The sequence below is a fragment of the Macaca mulatta genome, chromosome 3 (assembly GCF_049350105.2).
Source record: "Macaca mulatta isolate MMU2019108-1 chromosome 3, T2T-MMU8v2.0, whole genome shotgun sequence".
Taxonomy (NCBI): domain Eukaryota; kingdom Metazoa; phylum Chordata; class Mammalia; order Primates; family Cercopithecidae; genus Macaca; species Macaca mulatta.
Window position 1 is genome coordinate 178,146,568 of NC_133408.1, and position 13,553 is coordinate 178,160,120.

Below are 13,553 nucleotides of genomic sequence, written 5' to 3' on the forward strand. Positions count from 1 at the left end.
TGACCTTTAGTTTCCATCAAAAATTTCAATTTCTGGCTGGGTGCAGTGGCTCATACCTGTGATTGCAGCACTTTGGGAGGCCGAGGTGGGCAGATCACTTGAGATCAGGAGTTTGAGACCAGCCTGGCCAACATGGTGATACCCCGTCTCTACTAAAACATACAGAAATTAGCCGGGTGTGGTGGAGCAGGCTTGTAGTTCTAGCTACTGGGGAGGCTGAGGCAGGAGAATTGCTTGAACCCAGAAAGCAGAGATTGTAGTGAGCCTAGATCGTGCCACTGCACTCTAACCTGGGTGACAGAGTGAGACTCGGTCTCAAAGAAAAATAATTTCAATTTCTGGGAGCTTCCAGATAGCTGCACACCTAGAGGTTTTTGGAGGGTGGTGCACCTGGGGATGGCATGGAAGCTTGCAACCTCTTCTCTTCTACTCTGCTCTGTGCACTTCTTCATCTGTTTCTGTGTCAATATCCTTTATAATAAACTTGCAAATGTAGATAAATATTTCCTTGAGTTCTGTGAGCCACTCTAGAAAATTAATGGAACCCCAGGAGGGGAGCATGGGAATCCCAATTTATAGCCAGTGAGTGAGAAGCACAGGCCACTATCTGTGCTTGCAACTGGCATTGGAAGCAGGACCCATTAATGACCATTAGAAAGAGCTAATGGTTCCAGGTTTAGAAGGTGACTAGAATTGACAGCACACATGCCTGTGGGCTCCCTTGAGGTGGACATCTGAGTTCATGAAATGAGTAGATATGTTTTATAATAATAATAATGATAATAAAAACAGAACAGAAGATATTGCATGGATTTGGATAACTAAAAATCATTCCTTCAGACCAAAGAACATACTGTACATAATGCCCAAGAATGGGTAGAGATATCCTCCTCAGAGTAGTGGTTTGATAGAGAAGTGAAATAGGCAATTAACGCATTGGTTGTCAACACACACCTGATCCTATTGGAGGGTGGAGGGTGGGAAGAGGAAGAGGATCAAGCAAAATAACTAATGGACACTAGGCTTAATACCTGGGTTTTGAAATAATCTATACAACAAACCCCTATGACACAAGTTTACCTATATAACAAACCTGCACATGTACCCCTGAGCTTAAAAGTTAAATTAAAAAAAAAAAAAAAAAAGAGTCTGGACACCATGGCTCACCCCTGTAATCTCAGCATTTGAGGAGGCTGAGATGGGCAGATTGCTTGAGCCCAGGAGTCTAAGACCAGCCTGGACAACATGGCAAAACCTCATCTCTACAAAAAAATACAAAAAATTAGCTAGGTATGGTGGTGTGTACCTGTAGTCCTAGTTACTTAGGAGACTGAGATAGGAGGATAGCTTGAGTCCAAGAGGCAGAGGTTGCAGTGTGATTGTACCACTGTATTCCAACGTGGATGACAGAGTGAGACTCCAGCTAAAAAAAAAAAAAAAAGGAAGATATGAACACATTAGCACACTCAGCACCCCCGCTACATGATGCCCTGCAGCACCTCAGAACTCTGTAGAGAATCTCCACCAGCAAGAAGGGCCTGACCAGATGCAGCTCCTAGACCTTGGACTTCTCAGCCTCCCAAACTGTAAGAAATAAATTCCTTTTCCTTATTAAAACAACAATAACAAACATTGGTTGTCTCCCTGGTGGTCTAGTGGTTAGAAAAAAAAAAAAAGAAAAGAAAACATTGGTTCTCTAAAACAAGGGTGAGGAGTGATAGAAGCCTGAGGGATGGCGTGTGCACCTTCACGAGTCTGTGCTCACATGCACGATGGGTGGGACTAAAGCTGTGTCCCCACTAGATTTTCCTGTTTTTTTTGTTTTTTTGTTTTTTTTGAGACGGAGTCATGCTCTGTCGCCCAGGCTGGAGTGCAGTGGCCGGATCTCAGCTCACTGCAAGCTCCGCCTCCCGGGTTCACGCCATTCTCCTGCCTCAGCCTCCCAAGTAGCTGGGACCACAGGCGCCCGCCACTTCGCCCGGCTAGTTTTTTGTATTTTTTAGTAGAGACGGGGTTTCACCGTGTTAGCCAGGATGGTCTCGATCTCCTGACCTCGTGATCCGCCCGTCTCGGCCTCCCAAAGTGCTGGGACTACAGGATTTTCCTGTTTTTTGTTTGTTTGTTTTGTGTGTGTGTGTCTGTGCGCGCGCGTGTGTGTGGATCTGGGGAAGGGGATCAGTAGGATGCTGGTATGACTATGCAATTCTTGCCAAGGGAGGAGTACGTTGATATAACAACTGTCATTTTCTTTTCCTTCTCCATATCACTTCAGTTTTATTTTCTTTTTGTACCTGACACAGTGGGCCTAGGACCAGGGTTGCAACTACAACCTTTTCAGACAGGGTCTTGCTCTGTCACCCAGGCTTGAGTGCAGTATTGCAATCTTGGCTCACTGTAGCCTCAACCTCCCAGGCTTAAGTGATCCTCCCACCTCAGCCTCCTGAGTAACTTCACCACCATACCCGTCTAATTTTTGTGTTTTCTTGGCCGGGCGCGGTGGCTCAAGCCTGTAATCCCAGCACTTTGGGAGGCCGAGACGGGTGGATCACGAGGTCAGGAGATCGAGACCATCCTGGTGAACACAGTGAAACCCCGTCTCTACTAAAACTACAAAAAACTAGCCGGGCGAGGTGGCGGGCGCCTGTAGTCCCAGCTACTCGGGAGGCTGAGGCAGGAGAATGGCGTGAACCCGGGAGGCGGAGCTTGCAGTGAGCTGAGATCAGGCCACTGCACTCCAGCCTGGGCGACAGAGCGAGACTCCGTCTCAAAAAAAAAAAAAAAAAAAAAAAAAAAAAAAAAAAAAAATTTTGTGTTTTCTTGTAGAGATGGGGTTTTGCCATGATGCCCAAGCTGATCTTCAAATCCTGGACTCAAGCAATGCACCCACCTCAGCCTCCGAAAATTCTAGGATTGCAGGTGTGAGCCACCACACCCAGCCAGGTATAAGTTCTAAGCAAGAAACTGTAACTATGTTTTAAGATTTTATGTCATAATTCCTAAGGGCCTAATGGGAGTAGGTTGTGCCCTCTCTGCCATGCTCCCCCTCCCCTAGCAAAATTTGAGTTTAACAGTTGTCAACCTGAGGTAATCAAAAGGGTCAGAATCCTGTTTGAAAGATTTATTCAAGTGAAAAGCTGGGAATAACAATTCCAGAACACACAGTCCAGAGAAGTGGGGTCAGTGCTCTGAAGTTAAAAGCTAAGCTCTTGTTTTTATAAGAATACAAAGAAATTTAACAGAATTACAACATTTTCTATACAAGGCTGGTTTACAAGTTACAACAAATTAGCTACAGTTTGATTTCTTTTCTGAGTGGCTGGTTTACTTTTATTTATAGCCAGTTTTCATTTTCTTTCCACTTTATTTTTTATTTCTTTATTTTTTTGAGACAGAGTTCTTGTTGCCCAGGTTGGAGTGCAGTGGCATGGTCTCAGCTCATTGCAACCTCCACCTCCTAGGTTCAAGCGATTCTCCTGCCTCAGCCTCTCAAATAGCTAGGATTACAGGTGCCTGCCACCACGCCTGGCTAAAACACAAACACACACAGGTACCCACCAATCCTGGCTAAAACAAAACAACACAGGTAAAGGGAAAAGCTTAATATGTAAGTACAGAAACAAAGGCTTATAGCTTCCTAGGTTACAGCTGCCTGCACATGACCCAGACCCATAATTCACATTCCTTTCAGTCTCAAAAGAATTTAAGAGTTCCAATGGCTTAGATTGGGATTATTTTCGTATAGTTAATGCAGCTATATTACCTGGTGATAACAATAGCCTGCTAGTTTTGCACCTTACCCTGTATGAATGGAAGTGGACTGAGGGGGAGGTCCTTTTGGGACTAGTGTTGCTGCCTGTAATCTGGTCCAGCACAGCAGCTGGTCTAGACTGTAATGTCAGCTTCCAAAGGTGAAAATGTTTGGGTATTTATGGAAAGAAGAAACAATAGGAACTGAGGATAAATAAATGAATAAATGGATTAAGATTTGAGGGAGATCCAGTATCACATTAATACCTTGAAAGAGACTCAGAGCAAGAGGTAAGACTGTCTCTTAGCTCAGTTATACTAGATGCATGAAAGGGGGAAGCTGTATGTTTGCTGAGACCACTCCTGCTTTTGGGACTTAACGAAATTAGTGGAAACCTGCAAACCTCAGTGACCTCACACTAGGCCTTGCTTAGGAGACATATTCATACAACAGGATGGCAAACTGGATTATTATTATTTTTTGTTTTCGAGACAGGGTCTTACACTGTCACCCAGGCTGGAGCACAGTGGTGGCACTCACTGCAACTTCAAACTCCCAGTCTCAAGCAATCCTCCCACTTCAGCCTCCCAGGTAGCTAGGACTATAGGCACGCACCACCACAGCAGGCTAATTTTTTTCTTTTTTCTTGTTTCTTTTTTTTTTTTTTTTTGAGATGGCGCCTCGCTCTGTCACCAGGCTGGAGTGCAATGGCATGATCTCGGCTCACTGCAACCTCCACCTCCTGGGTTCAAGTGATTCCACTACCTCAGCCTCCCGAGTAGCTGGGATTACAGGTGCCCACCACTATGCCTGGCTAATTTTTGTATTTTTAGTAGAGATGGGGTTTCACCATGTTGGCCAAGATGGTCTCAATCTCTTGACCTCATGATCCACCTGCCTCAGCCTCCCAAGTGCTGGGATTACAGGCGTGAGCCACTGTGCCTCGCCTACACCTGGCTAATTTTAAAATTTTTAGTAAATGTGAAGTCTTGTTCTGTTGCCCAGCCTGGTCTTGAACTCCTGGTCTCAAGTGATCCTCCCACACTGGTGTCCCAAAGTGCTGGGATTATAGGCATGAGCCACTGCACCTGGCTGGACTATTAATGACTGAATGGGATTCTAAGGATGTGCCAGTGTCTTTTGGGTTGACATATTCTTAATAGGTAACAGGCAGTGTAAGATGAGCTACAAGGGTGGTTTCCTTCTACAGCCTCTAGAAATACTTTCAACACTTCACAATCTGTGTTGCTTCCTACTAGGCTACCCTTGAAAACAGTTCTCAGGGAAAGAGGAAAAGAGATGAAAAATATATAGTTCCTGCCTTCAAGAAGCTCTTGTCTAATGCAGTGGGTGAGAGCTGAGATGAACGGCTCATACAAGGTGATAAGTTATGGTGGAGGTATGATCAGAGTACTGTGAGAAAACAGAAGAGGTTCTATTAATTGCAAATAGGTAGGAGGAGATGACCAGTATGCAGGAATGATTACGCAAGAGGTTATCATTGAATAGGATTTGAAAAAGCTGTCAGGATTTCCCCAGGAGAGTAGGGGAAGTGATTTTCCTGGAATTTAATACTGCATGAGCAAATACACAGGCTCCATGAGAAGTCAAAGACTTACATTCAAGAGTATGGGCCCCAAATTTGTAAACTTTAAATACTGATGTACTGACAAACAGCAAACCTGCAAGCTGTGCTTACCTGTCCCACTGTCCCATACACTTCCATCACTTCCTTTCTTACTGTATAGAGACACAATACAAGATTAACTGCAAGAAAACTAAGCATCTCCAGGTTTAGTAAGAAGTGCAATAATAGATCTAAATCTGGGGACAAACTTTTCATGCACAAGTCAGATTCTGAGCTAGGTCTGTCTTCTACATGTAATTTAGAGTCATGCATGAAATGAGTCTCAGGGCTGAGAAAAAGTAAGGATGGACAGAAAGGGGACCTGTTGCCTAAAGACCAGGAGGGTTGGGTATACTAAATATATCTGGTGCCATTCCCCAAATACATTTTGAAAATGGATTCTTCCATGAAATCCAGAATTCTGGAAGGCAGTGGTTTGGGTGTTAGGTGGACACTCATCTCTAAAAAAAGACGTCCTGGACGGGAAAGGCCTTGGAATATGTACAAGGAGTTGACTCTCCTGAAGGCAGAGAAAGGCTGTTCAAGGCTTTTAAACAAGGAGTAGCAAGGTTTGTGTTTTAGAAAAACACTTGTGGCAGCTGGGTACAGTGACTCATGTCTGTAATCCCAGCACTTTGGGAGGCCGAGGCAGGCGGATCACAAGGTCAGGAGATCAAGACCAACCTGGACAACAAGGTGAAACCCCATCTCCACTACAAATACAAAAATTAGTTGGGTGTGGTGGCGCACGCCTGTAATTGCAGCTATTCGGGAGGCTGAGGCAGGAGAATCACTTGAACCTGGGAGGCAGAGGTTGCAGTGAGCTGAGATCGTACCATTGCACTCCAGCTTGGGTGACAAAGCAAGATTCTGTCTCAAAAAACAAACAAACAAACAAAAACAGAACTGTCTCTGGTCAAAGCAAAGCTGCAACAGTTTTTGCATGACTCTTGTTGACCGAAGAAGAAACTGAGGCATAATTAAGTAGAGGGTTTATTTGGGTCAAGGTTGAGAGCTAGAGCCCAGGAGTCCTAGAACTGTTGCCCTTCAAGTGGGTTTTTAAAGAAGTAAAAAGAACTTAGGAGGAAATTTCTAAGTTTACCAAGAATTTACATTGGTTCATTACAATAACATAAGCTACTGACTGGCTGTGCCTCGTCCTTGTATCACAAATCCCAGAATAATGGGTGAGGGTCACATTGTGCAACTTGTAGTAACATTTCAGGTAGTTTATCAGTTATCCGGAAACTACAGGGAAAGAAAGAAGAAACAAAATACCTGTAAACAATTGCCCAGGGGATGGGTGCTGGGAATGTGACTGCAGTCTCATGCTCATGTCTCTCTGGGGCTGATAAGTTCGGCATCCCTCACATTCCTCAGGCTGCTCTGAGCAGCTGTGCTTTTGCACTCTAATTGATGGAAATGTATAGAGCATGTGAAAAATCTGTGAGTTGATTAACATACTCAAAAAAGACAGAGCCAAAGTGCAGATTAAACCAAAACAGATCAAATCAAAACAAAACAAATGCATTAAAACCTTATTTGGCACCACTGGAGATGACAATGACATTAACTCTTTTTAATATAAAAAATTAGTAGGCTGGGCATGGTGGCTCATGCCTGTAATCCCAGCACTTTGGGAGGCTGAAGCAGGCGGATCATGAGGTCATGAGTTTGAGACCAGCCTGGCCAACATAGTGAAAACCCGTCTCAACTAAAAATACAAAAATTAGCTGGGCATGGTGGCACATGCCTGTAGTCCCAGCTACTCAGTAAACTGAGGCAGGAGAATCGCCTGAACCCAGGAGATGGAGGTTGCAGTGAGCCAAGATCACACCACTGCACTCCAGCCTAGGCAACAGAGTGAGACTCCATCTCAAAAATAAAAAATAAAAAAAATTAGTAAACTTAGTAATTAAGGGAAACATAGTAAGCATTTTTCTTACTTTTTCTTTTTTTGAATTTTTAATTCAAAAAATTAGCCGGGCGTGGTAGCACATGCCTGTAATCCCAGCTACTTGGGAGGCTGAGGCAGGAGAATCGCTTGAACCTAGGAGGTAGAGGTTGCGATGAGCCAAGATCACGCCAGGCACTCAAGCCTGGGCAACAACAGTGAAACTCGGTCTCAAAAAAAAAAAAAATCTCTGAAGTTCTTAAATTTCTTGTGTATTTTCATCTTGTTTAGTGCAATGTTATAAACCTTGAACAACACAATTGGACCCATACAAAGTGCCGCTAGTGATGCTGAAAGTGCTCCTAAGAAGCAGAGGAAAGTCATGACATTACAATAAAAAGCTAAATTGCTTGATATGTACCATAGATAGAGGTCTGCAACTGTGGTTGCAACCATTTCAAGATAAATGAATCCAGTATAAGTGTCAAGCCTCTGAGCCGAAGCTAAGCCATTGTATCCCATGACCTGCATGTATACATCCAGATGGTCTGAAGCAACTGAAGATCCACAAAAGAAGTGAAAATAGCCTTAACTGATGACACTCCACCATTGTGATTTGTTTTTTCCCTACCCTAACTGATCAATGTACTTCGTAATCTCCCCCACCCATAAGAAGGTTCTTTGTTATTCTCCCCACCCTTGAGAATGCACTTTGTGAGATCCACCCCCTGCCCGCAAAACATTGCTCCTAACTCCACCACCTATCCCAAAACCTATAAGAAATAATAACCCCACCACCCTTTGCTGACTCTCTTTTTGGACTCAGCCCGTCTGCATCCAGGTGAAATAAACAGCCTTGCTGCTCACACAAAGCCTGTTTGGTGATCTCTTCACACAGATGAGTGAGACATTTGGTGCTGAATAACCAGGTCAGAGGGACTCCTTCGGGAGAACAGTCCCCTGTCCTCACCCTCACTCCATGAAGAGATCCACCTATGACCTCAGGTCCTCAGACCAACCAACCCAAGGAACATCTCACCAATTTCAAATTGGGTAAGCGATCTTTTCACTCTCTTCTCCAGCCTCTCTCGCTACCCTTCAATCTCTCTGTCCTTCCAATTCCAGTTCTTTTTCCTCTCTACTAGAGACAAAGGAGACACATTTTATTCGTGGACCCAAAACTCCGGCGCCGGTCACGGACTCGGGAAGACAGCCTTCCCTTGGTGTTTAGTCACTGCAGGGATACCTGCCTGATTATTCACCACACTCCATTGGTGTCTAATCACTGCAGGGACACCTTCCTTGGTCATTCACCTACACACCCTTGGTGGGAAGTCAACTCGGGAACGTCTGCTTTGGCTGCTCACCCACACTGCAGCCCAAGGCTGCTCCCCACCCTCTTCTCCATGTCTCTATCCTTCCCTCTAAACTTGCCTCCTTCACCATGGGCAACCTTCTGCCCTCCATTCCTCCTCCTCCTCCCTTGCCTGTGTTCTCAAGAACTTAAAACCTCTTCAACTCTCCCTTGACCTAAAATCTAAGCATCTTATATTCTTCTGCAATACCAATTGGCCCCAATACAAACTCAACAGTAGTTCCAAGTGGCCAGAGAATGGAACTTTCGATTTGTCTGTCCTACAAGATCTAGATAATTTTTGTTGAAAAATGGGCAAATGGTCAGAGGTGCCTGATGTCCAGGCATTCTTTTACACAGTGGTCCCTCCCTAGTCTCTGCTCCCAATGCGACTTGTCCCAAATCTTTCTTCTTTCTCTCCTGTCTGTTCCTTCAGTCTCCACCCCAAGCTCTGAGTCCTTTGAATCCTTTTCTAGGGACTCATCTGACCTCTCCCCTTCTCCCCAGGCTGCTCCTTGCCAGGCAGATCCAGGTCCCAACTCTTCCTCAGACTCCACTCACCCACCCTATAATCCTTTTATCACCCCGTCTCACACCCGGTCTGGCTTACAGTTTCATTCTGCAACTACCCTCCCCTACCTGCCCAACAATTTCCTCTTAAAGAGGCGGCTGGAGCTGAAGCTATAGCCAAGGTTAATGCTCCTTTTTCTTTATCCGACCTCTCCCAAATCAGTTAGCGTTTAGGCTCTTTTTCATCAAATGTAAAAACTCAAGCCAGTTCATGGCCCATTTGGCCACAACCCTTAGACGTTTACCACCCTAGACCCAGAAAGGCCAGAAGACTGCCTTATTTTCAATATGCATTTTATTACCCAATCCGCTCCCACCATTAAATAAAGCTCCAAAAATTAGATTCCGGTCCTCAAACCCCACAACAGGACTTAATTAACCTCGCCTTCAAGGCGTACAGTCAAGTAGCAATGTATTTCTGAATTGCAATTCCTTGCCTCCACTGTGAGACAAACCCCAGCCACATCTCCAGCACACAAGAACTTCCAAATGCCTGAACCACAGTGGCCAGGCATTCCTCCAGGATTGCCTACCCCAGGATCTTGATTCAAGTGCCAGAAATCTGGCCACTGGGCCAAGGAATGCCCGCAGCCTGGGATCCCTCCTAAGCCATGTCCCATCTGTGCGGGACCCCACTGGAAATCAGACTATCCAACCCAGCAACCACTCCCAGAGCCCCTGGAACTCTGGCCCAAGGCTCTCTGACTCCTTCCCAGATCTTCTTGGCTTAGTGGCTGAAGACTGACTCTTCTCCAATTGCCTCAGAAGCCTATAGGACCATCACAGATGCTTTGGGTAACTCTTACAGTGAAGGGTAAGTCCATCCCCTTCTTAATACGGAGGCTACCCACTCCACATTACCTTCTTTACAAGGGCTCGTTTCCCTTGCCTCCATGACTGTTGTGGATATTGACGGCCAGGCTTCTAAACCTCTTAAAACTCCCCAACTCTGGTGCCAACTTGGACAACATTCTTTTAAGCACTCCTTTTAAGCACTCCTGCCCAGCTCCTTTATTAGGTTGAGACATTTTAACTAAATTATCTGCTTCCCTGATTATTCCTGGGCTACAGCCATACTTTATTGCTGCCCTTTTCCTCAATTCAAAGCCTCTTTCACATCCTCTGCTTGTATCTCCCCAACTTAATCCACAAGTATAGGATACCTCTACTCCCTCCTTGGAGACCGATCGTGCATCCCTTACCATCCCATTAAAACCTAATCACCCTTACCCCGCTCAATGCCAATATGCCATCCCACAGTTTTAAACGCTTTAAAAGGATAACGCTTTAAAAGGATTAAAGCCTGTTATCACTCGCCTGGTACAGCATGGTCTTTTAAAGCCTACAAACTCTCCTTACAATTACCCCATTTTACCTGTCCAAAAACTGGATGAGTCTTACAGGTTAGTTCAGGATCTGCACCTTATCAACCAGAAAAGTACCTACATGGAAGAGGTTATGTAATATTATTTTACTTCTCCACCCCGTGGTGCCAAACCCATATACTCTCCTATCCTCAATATCTCCCTCCACAACCCATTATTCTTTAGAAGCTTTTAAGCTACTCCCACACTAGCTCTGCCTAACTCATCCCAACATTTTTCATTACACACAGCGAAAGTGCAGGGCTGTGTGGTTAGAATTCTTACCCAAAAGCTGGGACCTCGCCATACAGGACCTTTCTGTCCAAACAACTTGACCTTACTCTTTTAGTTTAGCCCTCATGTCTGTGCGTCGCGGCTGCCGCTGCTTTAATACTTTTAGAGGCCCTCAAAATCACAAACTATGCTCAACTCACTCTCTACAGTTCTCATAACTTCCAGAATCTATTTCCTTCCTCATACCTGATGCATATACTTTCTGCCCTCCGGCTCCTTTGGCTACACTCACTCTTTGTTGAGTCTCCCACAATTACCATTGTTCCTGGCCTGAACTTCAATCCGGCCTCCCACATTATTTTGGATACCACACCTGACCCCCATGACTATATCTCTCTGATACACCTGACATTCACTCCATTTCCCCATAGTTCCTTCTTTCCTGTTTCTCACCTTGATCACATTTTGTTTACTGATGGCAGTTCCACCAGGCCTAATCACCACTCACCAACAAAGGCAGGCTATGCTATAGTATCTTCCACATGTATCACTGAGGCTACTGCCCTGCCCCCCTCCACTACCTCTCAGCAAGCTGAACTCATTGCCTTAACTCAGGCCCTCACTCTTGCAAAGGAATTACATGTCAATATTTATACTGACTCTAAATATGCCTTCCATATCCTGCACTACCATGCTGTTATATGGGCAGAAAGAGGTTTCCTCACTACATAAGGGTCCTCCATCATCGATGCCTCCTTAATAAAAACTTTTCTCAAGACCGCTTTACTTCCAAAGGAAGCTGGAGTCATACACTGCAAGGGCCACCAAAAGGCATCAGATCCCATCACTCAGGGCAAGGCTTATGCTGATAAGGTAGCTAAAGCAGCAGCTAGCATTCCAATTTCTGTCCCTCATGGCCAGTTTATCTCCTTCTCATCGATCACTCCCACCTACTCTCCCACTAAAACTTGCACCTATCAATCTCTTCCCACACAAGGCAAATGGTTCTTGGACCACGGAAAATACCTCCTTCCAGCCTCACAGGTTCATTTTATTCTATCGTCATTTCATAACCTCTTCCATGTAGGTACTTTTCTGCTAGCATCACCTACCTATCACAAACTTTATCAGTTCTTCACGCCCAAGTGGACTCTCTAGCTGCAGTTGTCCTCCAAAACCGCTGAGGCCTTGACGTACTCACTGCTGAAAAAGGAGGACTCTGTATATTTTTAAATGAAGAGTGTTGTGTTTACCTTAATAAATTTGGCCTGGTATATGACAACATAAAAAAACTCAAGGATAGAGCCCAAAAACTTGCCAACCAAGCAAGTAATTATGCTGAACCCCCTTGGGCACTCTCTAATTGGATTTCCTGGGTCCTCCCAATTCTTAGTCCTTTAATACTTGTTTTTCTCCTTCTCTTATTCAGACCTTGTGTCTTCCGTTTAGTTTCTCAATTCATCCAAAACCTTGTCCAGGCCATCACCAGTCATTCTATATGATGAATGCTCCTTCTAACAACCCCACAATATCACCCCTTACCACAAAATCTTCCTTCAACTTAATGTCTCCCACTCTAGGTTCCCATGCCACTCCTAATCCCCCTCGAAGCAGCCCTGAGAAACATTGCCCATTATCTCTCTGAGCCACCCCCAAAAATTTTCACTGCCCCAACACTTAAATACTATTTTATTTTATTTTTCTTATTAATATAAGGCGGCCGGAATGTCAGGCCTCTGAGCCCAAGCTAAGTCATGTATCCTGTGACCTGCACGTATACATCCAGATGGCCTGAAGCAACTGAAGATCCACAAAAGAAGTGAAAATAGCCTTAACTGATGACACTCCACCATTGTGATTTGTTTCGTCCCCACCCTAACTGATCAATGTACTTCGTAATCTCCCCCACCCTTAAGAAGATTCTTTGTAATCTCCCCTACCCTTAAGAAGGTTCTTTGTAATTCTCCCCACCTTTGAGAATGTACTTTGTGAGATCCACCCCCTGCCCACAAAACATTACTCCTAACTCCACCGCCTATCCCAAAACCTGTAAGAACTAATGATAATCCCACCACCCTTTGCTGACTCTCTTTTTGGACTCAGCCCACCTGCAAGGTGAAATAAAAAGCCTTGTTGCTCACACAAAGCCTGTTTGGTGGTCTCTTCACACAGATGCATGAGACAATAAGGACCATTGTAAAAAAGGAAAAAGAAATTCATCAAGCCATTGCCACAGCTAAGCCAGCAGGTGCAAAAAACCTTGCACTTTTTTGAAATACCTTTTTGTTTCATATTGAAAATGCAGCTTTTGGTCAGGTGCGGTGGCTCAAGCCTGTAATCCCAGCACTTTGGGAGGCCGAGACGGGCGGATCATGAGGTCAGGAGATTGAGGCCATCCTGGCTAACAGGATGAAACCCCGTCTCTACTAAAAAATACAAAAAACTAGCCGGGTGAGGTGGCGGGCGCCTGTAGTCTCAGCTACTCGGGAGGCTGAGGCAGGAGAATGGCGTAAACCCGGGAGGCAGAGCTTGCAGTGAGCTGAGATCCGGCCACTGCACTGCAGCCTGGGCAACAGAGCGAGACTCCGTCTCAAAAAAAAAAAAATGCAGCTTTTATGTGTGTGGAAGGTTGCTATAAGGCAGGCATAGTTATGGATTTTAATATGATTTGAGAAAAAGCAAGGTCATTATAAAACAACTTTAAAGTAAAAGAAAGGTAAAAGATCTAAAGCTGGAGAATTTAATGCCAGCAAAGGATGGTT

General features: G+C 44.8%; 1 long non-coding RNA gene across 1 annotated transcript in view; it reads left to right on the forward strand.

Annotated features, from left to right (window-relative positions):
- LOC114677044 (uncharacterized) overlaps positions 1-12,931 on the forward strand; it is a 56,024-nt gene extending 43,093 nt beyond the window's left edge. Inside the window, exons 2-4 of the long non-coding RNA XR_013415636.1 lie at positions 2,824-2,940; positions 8,168-8,322; positions 12,508-12,931. This is a non-coding gene — a long non-coding RNA (uncharacterized LOC114677044). The remainder of the gene's footprint in view (positions 1-2,823; positions 2,941-8,167; positions 8,323-12,507) is intronic.
- The last annotated feature ends 622 nt before the right edge of the window (positions 12,932-13,553 follow it).